The sequence below is a fragment of the Phocoena phocoena genome, chromosome X, assembly GCF_963924675.1.
Source record: "Phocoena phocoena chromosome X, mPhoPho1.1, whole genome shotgun sequence".
Lineage (NCBI taxonomy): Eukaryota > Metazoa > Chordata > Mammalia > Artiodactyla > Phocoenidae > Phocoena > Phocoena phocoena.
The window spans coordinates 25,451,760-25,472,602 of record NC_089240.1 but is presented as its reverse complement, the minus strand read 5'-3'; the positions used below and the strand labels follow the sequence as shown (position 1 = coordinate 25,472,602).

The window sequence follows — 20,843 nt, the reverse complement described above, 5'->3', positions numbered from 1 at the left end:
GACTTCAGATAACACTCCAAGTAAAAACACTGAAGTTAAATTATACAACAGCAAGACAACTACAACAACAAACTCTTTCCCTATAAATTCAAGTCACCTTCTCCCCAATTAGCTTGAATTAATGGAGTCTTACCATACCATAATTTAGGTATATTAAGATATTTTTTTAAAAAGAAGATGGAAAATTTCCCCAATATACTGAGTATTGTTGAATGCAAACAGTATTGAATGGATTCCAGATGAACATTGCAGGCCACTTGGGAATGGAAGATACAGAAATGACTCTGGGATGGCCACCAAGCTAGGAAGAGGTCCATAGTCTATCACAGGGAGGGATCTGATTTTTTAATTAAATCAAAATTAGATGTGGTTAGAGAAATTAAAACAGAGAACAAAGATCACAAAGAATTATACAAGGTAGCATAGAGGTTATCATGGGAGAATAGGAACTAAATGCATTTGTTTAGAAGGCCAACCAGTAAACTATGCAAAATACTACTACTTACTTTTCTAAGTAGTAAATTGAGTCAAGTTTTCTAAATATAATACATTATTGTATTTACAGTATTACTATGTGGAATAACTTTGAGATTTCAATACTTGTTTCTGTATCATGGAAGAAAAATAAATTGTAAAATCTCACAGAATATAAAATTTTAATCCCTTTTACATTATCACATTCATATTTCTCAAAACCTTTGTATAACCTACAATAACTTTAGTACAGTTTGGGTGGTGAGTTTTTAATATAAAAATTACTACTAAAGATAAAAGATGCATACTTCTCAATTTTACTACCTTCAGTACCATTTGTATCTGCAGTGTTGATGCTGCAGAATTTTTTGTTTCACCATTGCCAAATTAACTTCTTTCTTAGGAATTTTATTGCAAAGGCAAAATTAGTGATGCCTTTCACTAATTTCTGTCAGGGAGTTATCTGATTCAAGACAATTTGTTAGGGTACCTTTTAAAATTGCACCCCCCAAAATAAAATACTTAGGAATAAACCTGACTAAAGAGGTGAAAGACTTATATGCTGAGAACTATAAAATGTTAATAAGGAAACTGAAGATGATTCAAAGAAATGGAAATATATTCCATGCTCTTGGATTGGAAGAATATTGTTAAAATGGCCACATTACCCAAAGCATTCTACAGATTTAATGTGATCCCTATCAAATTACCCATGACATTTTTCACAGAACTAGAACAAAGAATCCTAAAATTTATATGGAACCATAAAAGACCCAGAATTGCCAGAGCAATCCTGAAGAAAAAAAGCACGAGGCATAACTCTCCCAGACTTCAGACAATACTACAAAGCTATAGTAATCAAAACGGTGTGGTAATGGCACAAAAACAGACATATGGATCAATGGAACAGAAAAGAGAGCCCAGAAATAAACCCACACACCTACGGTCAATTAATCTTCAACAAAGGAGGCAAGGATATAAAATGGGAAAAAGATAGCCTCTTCAGCAAGTGGTGTTGGGAAAGTTGGACAGCTGCATGTAAATCGATGAAGTTAGAATGCACCCTCACACCATACACAAAAATAAACTCAAAATGCCTTGAAGACCTAAACATAAGACATGACACCATAACACTCCTAGAAGAGATCATAGGCAAAACATTCTCTGACATAAAACGAATCAGTGTTTTCTTAGGTCAGTCTCTCAAGGCAAAAGAAATAAAAACAAAAATAAACGAATGGGACCTAACCAAACTTACAAGCTTTTGCACAGCAAAGGAAACCATAAACAAAATGAAAAGACAACCTACAGAATGGGAGAAAATATTTGCAAATGATGTGACCAACAAGGGCTTAATTTCCAAAGTATACAAACAGCTCATACAACTCAAAAACCAAAAACAAACAACCCAATTGAAAATTAGGCAGAAGGGGGCTTCCCTGGTGGCTCAGTGATTAGGAATCCACCTGCCAATGCAGGGGACACGGGTTTCAGCCCTGGTCTGGGAAGATCTCACATGCCGTGGAGCAACTAAGCCTGCGAGCCACAACTACTGAGCCCGCAAGCCACATCTACTGAAGCCCACGTACCTAGAGCCCATGCTCTGCAACAAGAGAGGCCACCGCAATGAGAAGCCTGCACACCGCAACAAAGAGTGGCCCCCACTCACTGCAACTAGAGAGGGCCCGCACACAGCAATGAAGACCCAACACAGCCAAAAATAAATAAATGAAATAAATAAATTTTTAAAAAATTAAAAAAAAAATAGGCAGAAGACCTAAATAGACATTTTCCCACAGAAGAAATACAAACGGCCAAGGGGCACATGAAAAGATGCTCAACGTCGCTAATTATTAGAGAAATGCAAATCAAAACTACAATGAGGTTCCACTTCACACTGGTCAGAATGGCCATCATTAAATACTCAACAAATAACAAATGCTGGAGAGGATGTAGGAGTCCCTCCTACACTGTTGGTTGGAATGTAAGTTGGTACAGCCACTATGAAAAACAGTATGGGGGTTCCTCAGAAAACTAAACATAGAACTACCATATGACCCAGCCATCCCACTCCTGGGCCTATATCCAGACAAAACTATAATTCAAAAAGATACATGCATCCCTTTGTTCATAGTAGCACTATTCACAATAGCCAAGACATGGAAACAACCTAAATGCCCACTGACAGATGAATGGATAAAGAAGATGTGATACATATATACAATGGAATACTACTCAGCCATACAAAGGAGTGAAATAATGCCATTTGTAGCAACATGGATGCAACTAGAGATTATCATCCTAAGTGAAGTAAGTCATAAAGAGAAAGACAAATACCACATGATATCACTTATAGGTGGAATCTAAAATATGACACAAATGAATCTATCTACAAAACAGGAACAGACTCACAGACATAGAGAACAGACTTGTGGTTTCCAAGGGGGAGGGGGTTGGGGGAGGGATGGAGTGGGAGGTTGGGGTGAGCAGATGTAAGTTATTATATATAGAATGGATAAACAAGGTCCTACTATATAGCTCAGGGAGCTATATTCAGTATCCTTCAATAAACCATAATAGAAAAGAATACAAAAAAGTATATATATGTATAACTGAATCACTTTGCTGTAAAGCAGAAATTAATACAATATTGTAAATCAACTATACTTCAATTAAAAAAAAAGGAAAAAAAAGACAGTTTGTTAGGATGTTTCATTTGTTTCATTCTGAAATATATGCCAGGTCCAGGAAATAACTTGTCTTTGCTCCTAAGGACTTCCAAAAGTGGAGCTTCTAGAGTCTTCTCAAAGGTATCAATAATTTAATAAAAAATTAAAAAGAGCATTCTAAATCCTGGGGTGTTTTCTCCTAAGCTTCTCTGGATAAGGTGAAATCAGAGTTATTATTATTATTATTATTTATTTTTGCTGTGTTGGGTCTTCGTTTCTGTGTGAGGGCTTTCTCTAGTTGTGGCAAGCGGGGGCCACTCTTCATCACGGTACGCGGGCCTCTCACTATCACGGCCTCTCTTGTGGCGAAGCACAGGCTCCAGACGCGCAGGCTCAGTAGTTGTGGCTCACGGGCCTACTTGCTCCGTGGCATGTGGGATCCTCCCAGACCAGGGCTCGAACCCGTGTCCCCTGCATTAGCAGGCAGATTCTCAACCACTGCACCACCAGGGAAGCCCCAGAGTTATTATTATTAGGCCAACCTCAACCCAGGGCATTTCCCTAGAAGAGAGTTGATCTTGGACATCCAGTAAACCATGGTTCTCAGACTTAATTGCTTCATCTGTTTGTAACTCTTGCAGAATGTTAAGACATAATGAACACAGCTTTCTCAAAGAAGATTCTTTGAGAATAATACAGCGAGCATGTATTGAGCCCTTCCTTCTGAGGCACTTGGTAATCAAGAATAATAATAACAACAGCAATAATAATAATGGCATATTGTACTTCTAAAAGCTGGTAACTCAATGGTGTAGAAAGAAAATTATGAAGCAAAGTGAAAAGTGTCATGATGGAAGCATGGGCACAGTATTATGAGAGCACAGAGGACAGTCTTAATAATTATGCGAGGGTGTCATACCTATAAGTATACACATGGAGTCTCATGTTTGTCCTAGAATCACTCGTACTTTCCATCACTAAGGTGCATAGTGAGGAATTTTAAAATTCACATACCATACTCACTGGACTCTCCCCTGACCATATGCTAAGGAACACTAAGTATTTCTTATCAAGGGCAGGTTATGTAACAGATCTTTGATTAGAGCCTCATTATTAATGCCTGGGGTCATTAGTAGCAAGCATTCGTCAGTGCTTAGACATAGTAACTCAAGAGGACACATGTTGGGAAAATGCTATTTCCCTGACAGCCATTTGATTTTTTGTCCATCTATTATATGTGAATTATTAGTTAGATTCAGTAAACTGTGATCTTTGCTTAAAGCTATCATTTGTCGAGAACGGGGTTAAGCCTAGGTTTGTGAACAAGTATCTTTTCTTTAACAACAACAAAAGCAACAAAAAGTCCTTGCCCATTGAAGGATTCTGGTTCAAAGTTAGGAAAGGTAGCTTTATCAATTATACCTAGGGGGATGAGTCACAGTAGTTAAAGTACCATTTTATTCCTCCTAAAGACAACAGATAAGCAGTGCCATGGCAACTAAATGCACAGTTCTTTGTGTACACAGTTGAAGAGTTCATGCATTGCTCAGAAACCTAGAGAAATCACAAAGTATAATTTTTCTCTCTTATATCTTTGACACCATTTGTTAGATTACTACCGAAATGTTACAGTAGCATTGGTTGTGGTTTAAGAACAGAGCGATGCTAGCCCAAGAAAGCACTGCATGCTGCTTTCCTAAGTAAATCTTGCTAAAGAGAGTGTCTTTTCCTATTAATTTTTGATGGAGATGAACATTCCCATGGCTCTGGGCTCACATACTTTGTTGGACCCTACCTGAGTGAGATGGAGCTGGTGGCCTGGAATAATGTGCTGGAACACTACCACAATTGCAGCTCTCTAACGAGGATTTCATTAATCCACTCACAGATCCATGGTAAAACCATGAATACACCTGAGATGATTTTTTTTTGATCTGACTACAAAGAAAGTTTGCTGAACAAATTGATGGTGCAAATAACATTGTATACTACATGTCTTTCTTGAATAATGGTAAGGAAATAGGGGTCTTAAACTATTTGAGAAGTAAATTTGGAACACAAACGAAAAATGCTCTTCCTACATGAGAGCTAAATATGGTAATCAGAAAACAGAAGTGATGCTTTCAGGACCTAATTAATAAATGACTTTGTGAAAAAAATCCTTTGGATTAGCAACACTGGAGTTCTTTGCTTGAATTAGCTACAGGGCCTTCACATATGTTGCTTCCTCTACCTGGCTCCCTGTCCCTTACCTCTCCGCCATAGAATTTTCCATAGTCTTTAATCATTTACTAATTTTTGTGAGTATTTTGTTAATATATCTCTCCCCCAATAGACTAGATACTTTTGTATTTGTTCATTGTTGCCTACCTACCACTGTGGCCTGGTTCACAGAAGGCACTCAAAACTTATTTTTTGAAAAAATATATTATACACACACACATTTTGTGATCGCTTTCTCTGGGGAGTATCTTGTGGGTAATTAATTCTGTTCAGGAATTTAGCACCTTTAAAAGAATATTTTTGTAAGCATTATATTTATAGTCCATATTCCATAGAATGTTTACAGTAAAAAATAAACTTCACAATTAGTCCTTTTGGTTTTAAGTTATGGAAACCTGTTTGAACTAGTTTTAGCAAAAGGTAGTTTCTTAAACGCATATATGGCTATCTCAAACAACCCAAGGGCAGGGTGATGATGTGAAATGGAGCTTTATCCAAAAACTGTGGAGAAACCAGAATTTGCTCTTCATATCTCAACTCTGCCTCTCATTATATATTTGTCTCATTCCTTTCCTCCCCCTCTCTCTCCACACCCCCCGGTAGAATCACTTTTTGGTTCTATATCTAAAGCACATGTCAGAAAATATCTACTGCCAACAGCCTGTGAGTTTGCAACATTTCCATTTAAGAGCTCAAAGTTTCACTGGATGATCATTTCCCAGTTCTAACTCTAAAATCCTGAGAATGGACTCAGATTAGCTCAGTCTGGGTCAGGAGCCAACCTCTGGCTTATCTCTACAGATGAGGTGGGGTCACTTTGTAAAAATGTGTTTGCTTCCACTGTAACCATTCAAAAGGAGGAGGGAGGAGGAAAAGCCAGTTCCCACAGACATCGGATTGCTGGGAAGGTAAAACCCTGCAGAGGGTTGTATGAAGAAGAAACCTGGTGATCTTTGCCCACCACTTGCATCGACATCCTTACAGTTACCTTTTATTATGTGTTAATAAAGAAGCAGGCATTGAAGACTTGGTTTGGGGGGGGGAAACAGTTGTATCTTAATATGAATAATTTCTGCATTTCAGGGAGAAAAATAATGGAGGCAATGGAGACAGAAATTGAACATTTGGAAAGCAGCCGCATGACCCGATTCATTCTTCTCTATACCTTAAAACTATTTTTTCCTTATGCACAATAATATAATGAGATGAGATGTGACAAGATTTTCTGATTATTCCCTTTATGACTATGTTGAATCTGTGATAAATTTAAGATGGAAGTAGGGCTGGGGATATCCTGGGCACAATATTGGTTCATCTCTTTAGAATATGGTAATAAAGGCAGGCAGCCATCTTACAAAGGGATTATAGTGGGGACATTTCACAAAGTAAGAGTGGGATGGCCAGAAAAGCTGCCCCTCTGTCCTTTCAAATCAGATGTGAGGATAATCACAGAGATCACTATCTTGGCTTTCCAATGATAAGCGAGGCATCCTGTAATCATTCTATCCCTGATTAACTTTCACTGGTATTGATTTTAAAAGACATTTTTTTCATACAGAAACTAGAAGTGACTTTCAAAGAGAATAAGATCTCTTGGAGAAATGACATTCTCAATAAAAGAATTTTAAAAGAAGTCTCTAAACAAGGACATTGTTCCTACTGGCAAATGATATGACACCCACAGAAACATGGAATTGTATAGTTTGACAATTCCTTAGAGAAATCATGACTAACCCTTTATTTTACAGACATGAAACCTAAAGTTCAATGATAAGGAGACATTTGTCCAAGATTCGAGTATATTCTAGGGAAAATAATCTAAAAAATTACTAAGTATATTTAATAACAGCTGGTCTAGTGGTAAGAGCAAGTAAGTCTAGCTCAATACATGTAAAATGAAATATAAGAAAAAAATCATGTTTCCATTCAAATAATGAAAATGAAACTTAGGTTCCTTTTTTGAGATTCATTCATTTATTTAAAAAAAATTACTGTTCTTACAAGTTATATGAAGAACTGTAACATTTTTGCTAAAAGTTTCAAATTCTTAAAATTGAATGAGGTCAATGGCTATTTAGGACAGGGGTCAGCAATCTATGGCCCATGTCTGTGTTTGTTAAAAAAAAAAAAAAAAAAAAAAAAAAGAGTTTTATTGGAACACAGCCATGCCTATTCTTTTTTGCATTATCTGTGGCTGCTTTTGTGCTGCAAAAGCAGAGCTGAGTAGTTGGGACCAAAACTGTATATCTCACAAGACTAAAATATGTACTGTCTGGTCCCTTTAGAAAAAGTCTGCAGATCCCTGTCTTAGGGCACGTTTCCAAATGGCCATCTTGTAGCAATCATGGTTATTTCATGAATATCAATTAATTCACCTTAACTATGCTAAAACTGTTTCATAATCAAATGTCATATTGCATGTGCCATGCATATAGGTATCTAGTAATAAAAATAGTCAAGCTTTTCTAGTCATAAACAGTATTCCAATCTCCTACACACTTGTTTCTTGGTATCTGCATAGGTATATGTTTTCGTTTTAGCCTCATGTGGCTTTTATTTTACTTTATTTTTTTAAATTGAAGTATACTTGATGTACAATATTATATAGGTTACAGGTGTATAATATAGTGATTCACAATTTTAAAGGGTATGCTCCATTTATAGTTATTATAAAATATTGGCTATATTCCCTGTGCTGTACAATATATCCTTGTACCTTATTTTATACCTAATAGCTTGTATCTCTCAATCCCATACCACTATATTGCCCCTGCCTCCTTCCCTCTCCCCACTGGCAACCACTAGTTTGTTCTCTATATCTGTGAGTCTGCTTCTTTTTTTATTACATTCACTAGTTTGTCATATTTTTTAGATCCTATCGACCTTATAATGTTGATTTACTTATATTTCTCATATAAGAAAAAATTCTGCAGGCAACACTTGAAACACATACACAACGGTTGCCACTATAAAAAATGGATGCCACAGGCACTTACCTATGCCCTGATGATCTTCAGACTATAACTGCACACTTGAAACATTAACAAAAATATTTTAGAAGTCACTTTTCCTAAAAAATGCTTTAGTTTATCATAGGTCTAAAGGAATGTAAAGCAAAGGTAAGAAACCTATGGGCCACATACCTACCTTTTTGAGAAATAATAGAAGACAATCCTTTGTTATTTAAAGGATATAGGTTTGAAAATTAATGACTTAACACTCCAATCCATGAATGTTCTTATCGGTCTCCTACTATGTGGCAAGTTCTAGTTAATAACTGAGGTTATAAAAAGGATAAGATATTATCTCTGCTTTTGAAGCACTGACAGTTTCTTGTACTTTATATTTACTAAGAACTTCTGGGACATTAACTAGCATAGTTACTTTAGTTTATGAAAGCTGCAGCTCAGAATTCCTCTCTAATGAATTCATGTTTGTAGGATGCCAGTATTTTCTAGTTGGTTAAACCAAGTGTTCGTTTTATCACAAAATTATTTCCTGGCACCACATCACAAAAAAACCTTAACTTCATGAAGAATTAAACATACTGATAGCCTTATACTGAAGAGTTTGGGATAATATGGGAATTTGTTTTCTCTGAAACAACATAGCAGAAGAGTTGCTCTATTTCCAAAAATGCCAAGTGGTACATCAAGGTCAAATAAGACTGTTTTCACCAAAGAAATTTATCCTATGTTTTTAACATCACAAATAACTACGAAGAGAATGTCCTTAAAACCATGAGATGTTAGATATGGATGGGATCTTACAAATCATCTTACAGCTTAAGAGTAATAAGTCAACTGAGGTGAGGTCAGAGGCAATTCCATGGTATTTGGAGAAGGATGAGGGGCAAGATACCCCTTGGTCCATGGCTTAGATTGAAGAATTCAAATTTAGATTTGGTATCATTTACAAATGAATTTATATACTCACTCAAAGAGCTACTGATAGAATTGAAAAAAAGATATTCTTTATATTTGTGTTAAATTACAAGTACATACCAACCACGTGGTACAATGAATTGCTATTTAAAAAAATTAATCTCACCATTATTCTTCTGAATAGCACAATAGATGTCATTTTTATGGTACGGACCTAGTAAGTTACATATGTACAGTATGAATATCAATTTGTGGTGGTGGGTCCTGCTGGCCGGTGCCTCCCTCCCGCCTCCTCCTGGCTCGGCTGGCTCCGGATGCCGCCGCCAACGCCGCCTCGCCACTTCTTGGAGCCGCAGCCACCCTCGGCCTAAGAGGTTTTAAAATGGAACACTCTGATGCAGCACCTAGTACCTATTACCAGGCACTGCTCGGCCCCCGAGATCCCAGACTAAAAGGATGGTTTCTTCTGGACAATTATATCCCTACTTCGCTCTGCTCCATCCTATAGTTGCTAATTGTATGGCTGGGACCAAAATATATGAAGAATAGGCAGCCGTTCTCTTGCCGGGGGATTTTAGTGGTGTAGAACCTTGAATGCACACTGCTCTCGCTCTCTATGTTCTGTGAGTTAGTGACGGGAGTATGGGAGGGCCAGTACAACTTCTTCTGTCAGGGCACACGCAGTGGAGGAGAAGCAGACATGAAGATCACCCGCGTGCTCTAGTGGTACTACTTCTCCAAGCTCATCGAGTTCACGGACGCCTTCTTCATCTTGCGCAAGAACCACCACCAGATCACAGTCCTGCACGTGTACCACCGCGCCTCCATGCTCAACATCTGGTGGTTCGTGATGAACTGGGTCCCCTGTGGCCCCTCTTATTTTGGTGCCACACTTAACAGCTTCATCCACGTCCACATGTACTCGTACTACAGTCTGTTGTCCGTCCCTTCCATGAGGCTGTACCTCTGGCAGAAGAAGTACATCACGCAGGGGCAGCTGCTTCAGTTTGTGCTGACCATCATCCAGACCGGCTGCGGGGTCATCTAGCCGTGCGCCTTCCCTCTTGGTTGGCTGTATTTGCAGATTGGATACGTGATTTCTCTGGTTGCCCTCTTCGCAAACTTCTATATTCAGACCTACAACAAGAAGGGGGCCTCCCCGAGGAGAGAACACCAGAAGGACCACCAGAACGGCTACGTGACGGCCATAAACGGCCACACCAGCAGCTTTTCTTCCCTGGAAAACAATGTGAAGCTGAGGAAGCAGCATAAGGACTGAGGCCCAAGGGTTGACAGCTTATGAACCACGTCGTCTGATTGTAAGCACATATGAATTGTGCCCAATGCTAGTTAACAGGTGCTGTAACTAGTCGGCCTACAATAGTATGACTCATGCAGGACCTCTTTCATCAGTTCCAAACCCCTAGAAAATGTAGACAGATTATCCAAGTAGGCATAAGAGTTTTAACATTTCTGGGCTCTCACTGACCCTTGCGCTAGACCGTGGAGGGCGAGGTGTTGTAGTACACAACACTGCTGTTGCCTCATTAGTTATAGCATGACAGGTGCTGAATTGTGATTCACAATTTAATAACACTGTAATCCACATTTTTTTTTTTTACTGTAGATCATGCGTGCGATTGTAAATTTGTATAATGTCGTTACAGTAGAGAAACACACATGCCTTAAAATTTAAAAAGCAGGGCCCAAAGCTTATTAGTTTAAATTAGGGTATGTTTCAAGTTTTTATTCATTTCTAACAGTTCCGTTCAGAAAACTCAAAGACCATGATTTATGAAACTATCGTGTGACACATAATTTCAAGTGACTTGTACAAGTGAAATCGGCACCTTCAGTTTTGTAATATTGGCTTTAAATCAGGCAGGTTCAAGTCTAGTGGAACAGTCAGTTTAACTTTTTAATAGATCTTTTTTTTTATTGAGTGCCACTATTAATAATGTAAAATGGGGGCTTCCCTGGTGGCGCAGTGGTTGGGAGTCCGCCTGCCGATGCGGGGGACGCGGGTTCGTGCCCCGATCCAGGAGGATCCCACATGCCGCGGAGCAGCTGGGCTCGGGAGCCATGGCTGCTGGGCCTGCGCGTCCGGAGCCTGTGCTCCGCAACGGGAGAGTCCACAACAGTGAGAGGCCCACGTACCGCAAAAAAAAAAAAAAAAAAAAAAAAAAAAAGTAAAATGGGAGGGGGGTTCTAAAGCAGTCTTGATGAAACTTCCAATATATATTCTTTGTCTTCAAGATTTTAGGAAGTGTGTAGGATGAGTAGCCCGTTTTAAATTTCAGAAGTGCTAAGTGTTTTTATACAGGAGACAAAGCCCATTTTGCTTTCCACTTGTGAGAGTAGATACATATTTTCCAAGAGATGATTAAATGTTTACCATTTGACAGAGTCCCATAGATGAGCAGTGGGGAACTGGTTGCCAGGGTCCAAATTTGGATTGATTTCTGTACTGCTATCTGTTTTGACACAAACTTCTTTTGAAAATGTGCCTAGCTTACCAAAATGAATAAAGGTGGGGAAAGGACCTTAAATTTAAGGTAAAATTAAACAGATAGCTGTAGCATGAGAGAACTGGGAAACTGGATAGAGATGGTTTGTTTAATGTAAATCTAATAGCACCTGTAATTTTTTTTCCTGCTTCGAATCTAAAGATTTGTCTAGAAATATTTGTTTAAAAATAAGACCGCTTATCATAAAATCATGTCTCACACCCTAGAGGCAGTGATCTAACAGATAAGGACTGTTGTGTGTGTCATTTTAAAGTGTTGGAATTTAGCCTCTGAATACCTCCTCCACTGGAGGAAAAAACATTCATTGAACCACTCATGACTCATCTGAGAAGGTCGTTGACAATGTATAAATGAATTGGTGGTTTGATATTTATGTAAATATCAGTTTATCATGCTTTAATTTTGCACATTCATATTATAGGGAGCCAGTTGGTTCTCTTAATTAGTCTTGTGGGTTTTCTGTTTGGAAGGAGTCACAGCATCTGTTTACATTTACCTTATCAAATCTAGAATGTATATATTTGTAAGTGTATGTCTTCCTAGGTACTAGCTTGCGAATGTCTTTACATATTTCATTACAGAAACTATAACATTCAATAGTATGCTGTCAGAGTGTGCTTTAGCTCCTCTGCATATACCCACAATGTTAAATAATGTCTATACATTAATCATTAAAATGTTTTTGATTAAAAAACAATTTGTAACCTTGACTTGGCATGTCATTTTTTTACATTCTAAAAAAAAAAAAGTAGACATGGTCTTGAGTTACCTAAGTGTTTAGAAGCCACAGAGGAAGTGGCATGCTAAGGTGGCATGGCCATGAAGGATGAGACTGGAACTAAAGCCTGAGATCCAGATCCAATCTAGCATACAGTCCCTGCATTTACGTATATTGGTATTAGGACCCCAATGAAGCCATGTTCTGGTTGAAGTAAGATATTATATCATAATATCCATATCTACCCATCCCTCAACTACAACATACTGCACATAGTAAGTATATGCTAAATGTATGCTTTCTTCATTCACACTGTAACTGACTTCCCCAATAATTTGGAATGAGAGGATATTAAGAATAAATCACTAAGGAAACAATGGATTGTCCGAGGTAAATTATCCAAACCAGATATTTGATCCACTGTTGGATCAAGTATTTGGATCAAATATCAAACCAGATATTTGATCCACTGTTGAAGTTTTGAAAAATGAGAAATACAGGAACACATGTAGGTCTGTGCTATACATTACCCCAAGCGGAGAGCTATTATTATGAGCTTAACTCAGGTCAACTTAGGCCTCAAACCCTACTTTAAGTGCCCTTCTTGCAGAGGAACCAAGTATCAAAACTAAAACAAACCAGAAAAACTACTATACTTTGACTGTAAGCATGAACAGCAAGTCTGAGACCTTTCTTTTGTTGATTTGAATAATTAATTTTTACTATAATATTGATAGTGTAGACCTGGCCTCACTGTAAAAGATAGAAGAAGGAGGAAAAATACTCATAGCATACATACATAAAAAATATATCCCATTAGGAAAATAGGGAAAATGTATAGAAGAGGGAACTTGACGAAAAATCATGAAAATTTTCAACTTCACTACTGATCAATAAAATATAAATTAAGATTACACAAGATTTCAATCACATTATTTTTTTATCATACTTATAAACGGCAAGGATATGGAGAAATAGAAACTCTTAGAGAGTACTACTGCATATACAAATCAGAACAACTATTTTGAAGAACAATTTGGAAATATATGTCAAACACGTGCCAAGTCTTATTGCTTCATGCCTCCACTTCTAGTTATAGACCCTAGGGAAACACTTATTCTTGAGCATAAAGATGCAGGTACGTGAATGTTCATTACAGTATTGTTCATTATTGCCACAATAACAAGAAACTCTAAATTACCAATCACAATAGATTAATAAAAAATGAGTAATATTTATTCAATGGGCTATTATAGAGCAGTTAAAATGGATGAACTTGAGCTACAGGTATCAAACTTGATATGTATCTAGATCAAACTTGATACATATCTAGACATAATGATAAACAAGGGAATGGAATTACTCAGAACAGAATTACAATGGAATACTACACAGCCAGAAAAAGAATGAAATGCTGTCATTTGCAGCAATGTGGTTGGACCTAGACAATATTATGCTTAGTGAAATAAGTTAGAGACAGAAAGGCAAGTACTGTATGATATCACTTATATGTGGAACCTAAAAAATAATATAAATGAAGGTATATGCAAAATAGAAAGACTCAGATATAGAAAACAAACATGTGGTTACCAAAAGGGAGAGGGAAGGAAGGAGGGACAAAGTAGGGACACGGGATTAATAGATGCAAACTACTATGTATAAAATAGATAAGAAATAGGGATATTATTTATAGCACAGGGAATCATAGCCATTATCTTATAATAAACTATAATGCAGTATAATCTTCAAAAACACTCAATCACTATGCTGTTCACATGAAACTAATAAAATATTGTAAATTAACTATACTTCAATTTTAAAAAAGATATAATGATAAACCAAAAAAAGACAAATTTCAGAAGAATAGGTGAGCATAATAGCTTTATATAAACTTTAAAATATGCAAAATTATGGTCTATATTCTTCACATCTATAGGAAGTGAAAACTGTTAAACATGCATGAAAACAAACAGCGAATTTAAAATAACAGTTACTTCTGTGGTGAAAGTAGGAAAAGGGAAAAGAAAGAGTACATGGGGAACTTGGAATTTATCTAATGTTTTATTTTCTTTTTATTTAAAGTAAATATGGCAAAATGTTAAGATCTTATAAAGCTGAACGAATGGTGGATACATAAATGTAAATAGTATATCAGTGTTTTCAAACTGTGGGATGATACCCGTACTGTGGGTCTGAAATCACTTTGAAAGATTGAGGCTTATATTTTTAAAAAGAATAAAGTAAAAAAAAATAGGAAATATCAGTGTAAACTGCAGTACATCTAAACAGTGTTTTGTGGATAGTCTGCTTCAGTTATTTGTATACTTATGTAAGTATGTAAATGTGATATAAAATAGGTTTTCTTACTCTGAACTTTGGGTAAAAATGTTTTAAAGGTACTGTATTATATTATTCCGTACCATTTATATCTTTTCAAAATATTTCATATTTAAATTAAAAAAATATATTATTAACCGAAAATATTGGGAATCAGTAGAGTTTTAAAAGACAGCTATAACTTTTAAATCACAGAAAGAATTAGGTCTGTTTAGCCACTTATAATATTAAATACATTTTTAAAAATATTGATATCTCAAAAGGATAGATGAGTCAGTGAACATGAAATTTGAACTAAGAGTCTCTGAGTTACAATTTAATGTTTAGTTCTCTGAGTTAAATTGCTTTTTATAAATCAAATTTTTCTAAATCTTAAATCCCATTCAGACATGTTTATTTTGCTGTATTTGAATTAAAGCTTAACATATTGGCATTTTTAAGTTAGTTATCATTTAGGTTTCTTGGAGATGTAACTCTGGAAATGTAATGAGAAATCCTTACATGATGAGTAACCATCAGAAACTAGATTAAGAGAATAAATGAGAAAGCAGGCCAATGACTTTTGACCCTTATATTTATATTTTTTTTTCTTATTTTTCTCTACTAGGACAGGGTTTCAAAGCTTCCACAATAGCCAATATGCTTGGCCTCTGATACACACAAATTATTTACTCCATTTATGTATCACTTATGTCAGATAGTATGTTAAGTTCTAATAAACTGAGTGGGAGGTGGCAGGGGGAGAAACCTGTATAAAATAGTTCCAAAATGAAGCCCTTATCCTGTGGAAACCTTTCAGAAAATATACCTATGATTTCAAAACTGTGTTTATGTGTCTTTATTGCAGAAGGTATTAACAAAAGCCAGCTCATATACATTTCCATTTAAAGTTTTCTGTCATTGATACTAGTTGTAAATTATTAAAATTGGAAGATATTGAATGAAATCAAGACAACTACAGACTACATTGGCATTAGTTAGCATATCCTTGACATCTAAATTTATCTATTCTAATAAGCTATATAATGCACAGAAACACAATTTTAAAATGCTTTTGTAGTAACAAAATGTATTTATCGCTGAATTTATACCTTTGGCACTCAAAAAAGATGCAGATGGGCCATAATTCATAGGGTCTATATATCTTCCAAATTTGTTTGTTTGCTTTATTCATGTCTGCTGCTTTCAAAAAGGATTTTGAGACAGACTGTAATAAAAGGCCCATGCAATAGGCTTGTTGACCGGAAGATAAATTATGTAAAGCATTACACTAAGGAAGAGAAGAAATGGTTATTGAGGGGGTGGGTGAAGAACATATAATTATACAATAGTATTAGCTAGAATAGTTACTTTAATTATCTACTAAATTTAGCCTGTACTTCCTGGAAGTCAAGACAAATTTTTAAAAATCAGTATGAATCCTATATGTCTAGTTGTAGTTAATCAGGATAAATTCGAGTTTTAAATCTAAGGGAGACAACTTTTTAAAAAAAAATCATGAATTTTTCCATAAGGAACACTCAACAACATAATGGATGACATTTTGAGTTTTCAATGGGGTTTTAGAGAAGTCATTGAAACAGTCTTCCCTTGACCATGTTGTATGTCAAACCAGGATAAAAAGCTAAAGGGGGGCTTCCCTGGTGGCACAGTGATTGAGAGTCCGCCTGCCCATGCAGGGGACACGGGTTCGTGCCCCGGTCCGGGAAGATCCCACATGCCGCGGAGCGGCTGGGCCCGTGAGCCATGGCCACTGAGCCTGTGCTCCGCAACGGGAGAGGCCACAACAGTGAGAGGCCTGCGTACCGGAAAGAAAAAAAAAAAAAAAAAAAAAGCTAAAAGGGATCTTGTTTGTGTAGCTCAGCAGGCTGTATATTACAGATCTACAATGATTCCATCTGTAATAACTTATAAGTTTGGCAGCTAACATACTTGAGGAATATTGTTTGAAACAACCTTGGTAGACCAAAGGGGGTGGATTATTTGAGAAAATGGATACTTCAGATGAGAAGAATGTTTTTACCTAGTATGGTAAACTGAATATTGGCCCCCAAAGAGAGCCAGGTCCTAATCCCTGGAATTTGTGAATGTCACTTTATATGGCAAAAGGAACTTTGCGGATACAAGGAAGTTAAGGATTGTGAGATGGGGAGATTATCCTGGATTATCCAGGTGGTCCCTAAATTTAATCATAAGTCTCCTTTTGAGAAGGAGGCAGAGAGATCTGACTACAGAGATAGAAATCAGTGGGTTACTGATGCAAGATGCTATGCTGCTGGTTTTGAAGATGGAAGAAGGGACAAAGGAATGTAAGAAATGTAGCTCTAGAAGCTCGAAAAGGCAAGGAAGTTGATTCTCTCTTAGAGCTTCCAGAGGAATGATAGCCCTACTGACACCTTGATTTTGGTCCAGTAAAACTGATTTTGGATTTCTGACTTCCAGAACTTAAAGAGAATAAATGTATATTGTTTTATGCCACCAAGTTTGTGTTAAGTTGTCACAGCAGCCACAAGAAACTAGTCTACCTAGGATAACATGAAAAATATCTTTACCAAAATAAAACATTTTAAAGTATCATATGCCATAGGATACTGGCCCAGTGTTACAGTGTGAATGTTTGTGTCCCCCCCCCCCCCAAATTCATATGTTGAAATCCTAGTGCCCAATGTGATGGTATTAGGAGATAGGACATTTGGGACGTAATTAGGTCATGAGGGTGGAACCCTGATGAATGAGATTAATGCCCTTAAAAAGAAGCCCTAGAGAACTACCCTGTCCCTGCCACCATGTGAGGACACAGGAAGAGGTCTGCAGCGTGGAAGAGGGCCCTCACACAACAATTCTGGCACCCTGAACTAGGACTTCTAGCCCCCAAAACTGTGAGAAATAAACGTCTGTTATTTATAATCTACCCAGTCTATCGTATTTTTACACACAGAACGCAAGGAAATCAATTGCTGATTGCTTGGGGGTGGCGTTGAAAACTTACAGGCTAATCAGCGTTTTTAAATCTAATATTAAAATCCTAAGAGGATAATTTCAGGGCTAGTTATGAATTTTCTGGTTTTTCTTATGTATTTTAGATAATATTTGCAGTATTCTCTTATTGCATTTTTGGTAACATTTTCAGTATTCTCTGGGAAATTAAGTAAAAGGCTCACTCTAGAATATAAGGCCCAGTGGGAAAATAGGGCCTCTTCCTCCTCTCTGGGTTGAAAGATTGGATCTTATTTGTAATTTACAAAATCTGTGGTTTGCAGAGCAGCTGAACTAACAGGAGGCAACACCGTTCTTATTTGAAAGCTGATTTCCTTTAGTAAAGCGTCAATACTGGGTGTGACAAAATAGACAAGAAACAACAGTTCTTCAACTCACAATACTATATTAGTGGGGATCCAGGCTGTGAAGTAGACTACCTGGAGTACTTTTCCTTAAATTACTGATACAAACCACTTTAGGAGCTCTAAAGAAACAAATCGACCAGGGCATAAGCCTAGAGCGTCCTGCTCTGTTTTTCAAGAGGCTGAAACAGGGTTGCCCAGTGCAGACATGAGAGCTTTAGAGTTTAAAAAAAAAATGAGGGAGCCAGCAGGATGAACCCAGAAAGTCTGATGTATCAAGCCTCTAGTGAAAGCTTCTCTGGTGGCTGGCTTTGAAATGCAGAAATTCAAGCTGTATAGTTGAGTTTCCCCTGGATGTTGGCTGTTTGCTAATGCATGATAACCAGCAGCTCCTGACTTAGATGAACTGCCCCACTGACTGCTAGAGATTGCCATCATTAGGGACCTTGCTTCCTCTGTGTTCCCAGAGGACTCTGCATCTACTCCTGCACATTTTCACACTGCACTGAAGTTATTCATTTATCTGTCTCTTCCACATGCATCTTGGCTTATTTCTTTTTGTGTCTCTAGCACCGGCATAGTGTCTAGTATTTAGAAAAAGCTGAATAAATGTTTGCTCTATGAATGAATGGAAGGAAACTCCGGATAAGTTTTCTGACAAAATCATTAGCCAGGATCTTTAAATTCTAGGAATCTTGAGGCTGATGGGGAATTTGACAATGCAGGCATCAGGTTACCACTTGAACCCACATCAATCTTGGCATCACTAAAAGTGATAATCGGACACTAGGGAGTCACTGCTACATGCTCCTGTAAACCCTACTGAAGTTCTTCCACTTCACTGGGATTGCTTGGACTGGAAGCTCTATGCGGACAGGCACTTATTTTTATTCATCTTGATATTAGAAGAATATAGAATAGTGCCTAACATATAGTTGATCCTTAAATTGTTATCCAATGAGTGAGTAAGCTTAGAGGACAGAGTTGAGAAGGTAGAGACGGATGATAGGGAAATCAGAAAATAAGTGCTTATAACAGTCCGAGTATAAGGGACAATACCTGGTTTGGACTTTGCCACCCTCAACAGAGTTCCCCAGTATTGCTTCCAGTGGCAAACACGCCTTTCAGGGGGCTCTGGAGTGGATTTTCCTGCTGTATATCCACTCCCCTGGCCTGGCTCCCCTCAAGAATCCCTCCTGGATCTTCCAGTTGTGCCCATTCATTTTGTTCCCTCCGAATCAGGGCTCTGATGGGCCTCTAGTGACCCTGAATTAGCATAACATAACATGACACATTGTACCACTAACATTGATAGCTATAAGAGTACAAGAATGAACCAGGAATTCTGAAGACTCCCCTTCTTGCCCATCTCCTGGACTCCCAAAATAACTATCTCAGAAAATTTACTTCCAACCTGTCTCCATCTCAGAGCAATGGTGACACTCTGATCACTGTGGCCTCACCCACAAAGATGAGTTCTCTCACCTGCTCCAGCATCCACAGTGATACTTTTGTAGGGACCCTGTCTCCTGTTCCTACTGAAACTATTTGAATATGTGGTCTCCAGCATTTAATGATCTCTGCAAACTCCAATGAGCCTCACTCATTGGAGGGCCCCCTTAATACCCATCTATTCAAAGCACATCACTCATTGCCCACAATCTAGCAGTAAGACCAAGTGCAGAGATAGGATGCTGGAATACATTTTCCACAGATACAATTCCTAGGTTCCCTCCCCACACCTCTACTTCAAGAACTCTCCCAGAACCTCCCTCTCCACACTTCCATCCTTGAGTAGTGCTTGACTATGAGAGAGAAACAAAAGTATTTAAATTCATGTTATTTTTATATGATTAAAATGCTATGGTACATAACATTTTGCGTATATACTATTTATGCTTATTCATTTGTTTTTCTTCAAGTTGGATCGAAAGACTTTCCAATTCCTAAGATTTGTAAGTAGCACATATTTTTGGTGGAAGTGGTGTTCTGTTAAACCATACAGAGTAACTCTTTGGAAAAGTCATAATATCAAGCAAGGCCACACTACACTTTTTTTCTCTGGCAGGAGAATCAGATTTACAACCACACTGCTTTTCCTATTTTTGCCCTTGTGCAGATACATTTAGAAGAGCTGTATAATATGTGCTTTTCTAAAACACACATATTTTTAGCATTCACTAAAAAAATGAACGATACCATAAAATCTTAGTCTTTAGATATCTGGAGGTAGGGATTAACTCAGTAGAGCACTCTTCTGTCCATCTGTGTGTGCATACTCCAACAAGTATTTTGGAATTCTGAGAACTTTGCAAATGATGTTATCATGCAGAATATCCTTGAGAAAAGATTTCCTTTGTTTCATAAAAAAAAACTTCTATCGACTTAAATAACAGACATAGTCTATTCTGATCTATTCTTTTTTTTTTTTTTTTCTTACAGTAACCATTTTTTGCTGTGCAGACACTACTGTTTGCTCAGAGGAAAACCAGGTATTTGTTCAGGCAGCTTTCAAAGGAAAGAACGTACTTTTTTTTTGCTCCTTTCCTAGTTGTCTGGACTAATATTAACTTCATGTGTAAATAAAAGGAGAAGGTGAGTCTATTTTGTGTTTTACTTTTTTTTTTACTAATGAAAGAAAATGTGATGCAACGTCCCTAACAGGGCCG

At 37.3% G+C, this 20,843-nt stretch overlaps 1 protein-coding gene and 1 pseudogene across 1 annotated transcript in view; one reads left to right on the top strand and one right to left on the bottom strand.

Moving 5' to 3' along the window:
• The window catches only part of IL1RAPL1 (interleukin 1 receptor accessory protein like 1), a 723,124-nt gene that overhangs the window by 321,740 nt on the left and 380,541 nt on the right, over positions 1–20,843 (bottom strand). The window lies entirely within an intron of this gene.
• Positions 9,633–10,529, top strand: LOC136142683 (very long chain fatty acid elongase 5 pseudogene; annotated as a pseudogene).